This window comes from Nanorana parkeri, unplaced genomic scaffold (genome assembly GCF_000935625.1).
Source record: "Nanorana parkeri isolate BGI_ZX_2015 unplaced genomic scaffold, ASM93562v1 scaffold3056, whole genome shotgun sequence".
Taxonomy (NCBI): Eukaryota; Metazoa; Chordata; class Amphibia; order Anura; family Dicroglossidae; genus Nanorana; species Nanorana parkeri.
The window spans coordinates 30624-32000 of NW_017309324.1; positions in this window are offsets into that span (position 1 = coordinate 30624).

Here is a 1377-nt window from a genome sequence, read left to right on the forward strand (position 1 = left end):
ACCCAGCCCCGCCCCCCCCCCGCCCCCCCCCCCATGTACACGTCCCCGGCCCTCGTGCAGCCACCCCCGCATACACATCCCCAGCCTTTGGCCAGCTACCCCCGTGTACACGATCCCAGGCCTCACGCAGCCACCCCCGCCATCCTGTCCCTGGCACCCACTCGGCGATCACCAACATACTTACCCAGCACTCACGCTGCAATCCCCAAATACACGTCCCCGCTGCTCGCGCTGCAATCCCCAATTACACGTCCCCGGCGATCACGCTGCAATCCCCAAGTACACGTCCCCGCTGCTCGCGCTGCAATCCCAATACACGTCCCTGGCGCTCGCGCTGCAATCCCCAAATACACGTCCCCGGCGCTCACGCTGCAATCCCAATACACGTCCCCGCTGCTTGCGCTGCAATCCCAATACACGTCCCCGCTGCTTGCGCTGCAATCCCAATACACGTCCCCGCTGCTTGCGCTGCAATCCCAATACACGTCCCCGCTGCTTGCGCTGCAATCCCAATACACGTCCCCGCTGCTTGCGCTGCAATCCCAATACACGTCCCCGCTGCTTGCGCTGCAATCCCAATACACGTCCCCGCTGCTTGCGCTGCAATCCCAATACACGTCCCCGCTGCTTGCGCTGCAATCCCAATACACGTCCCCGCTGCTTGCGCTGCAATCCCAATACACGTCCCCGCTGCTTGCGCTGCAATCCCAATACACGTCCCCGCTGCTTGCGCTGCAATCCCAATACACGTCCCCGCTGCTTGCGCTGCAATCCCAATACACGTCCCCGCTGCTTGCGCTGCAATCCCAATACACGTCCCCGCTGCTTGCGCTGCAATCCCAATACACGTAGTGCTCTGTGCTGTGCTCAGTGCTGTGTGCTCTGTGCTGTGCTCCGTGCCGTGTGCTCTGTGCTGTGCTCCGTGCTGTGTGCTCTGTGCTGTGCTCTGTGCCGTGTGCTCTGTGCTGTGCTCCGTGCTGTGTGCTCTGTGCTGTGCTCTGTGCTGTGCTCCGTGCCGTGTGCTCTGTGCCGTACTCTGCCCAGTGCCGTGCGCTCTGCGCTGTATAAACCGGTTATTGAGGCGAGCGGAGGGTCTGAACCCATCACATTACCAGAAGGCCCGGTGGCTCTGGCTGCTCTAACAGGAAGTGGGGTGTCTCTGAAACAAGGGGCCCGGATTTGAAGATTCATGAAGCACAATGTGAGCACCAAAAGCTTTTTCTATGGATATTGGTTGAGAAGAGAGACCGGGCAGCATGTTTCGGGGTGCTCCTCCTTCCTCGGACTTCAGTGTAATAGATACGAGGACTCGGGATCATTGAGTTATGCTGATTTATTGATCTGGTTTCCTGGCGATTGTTCCATCCTCAGCCCTGA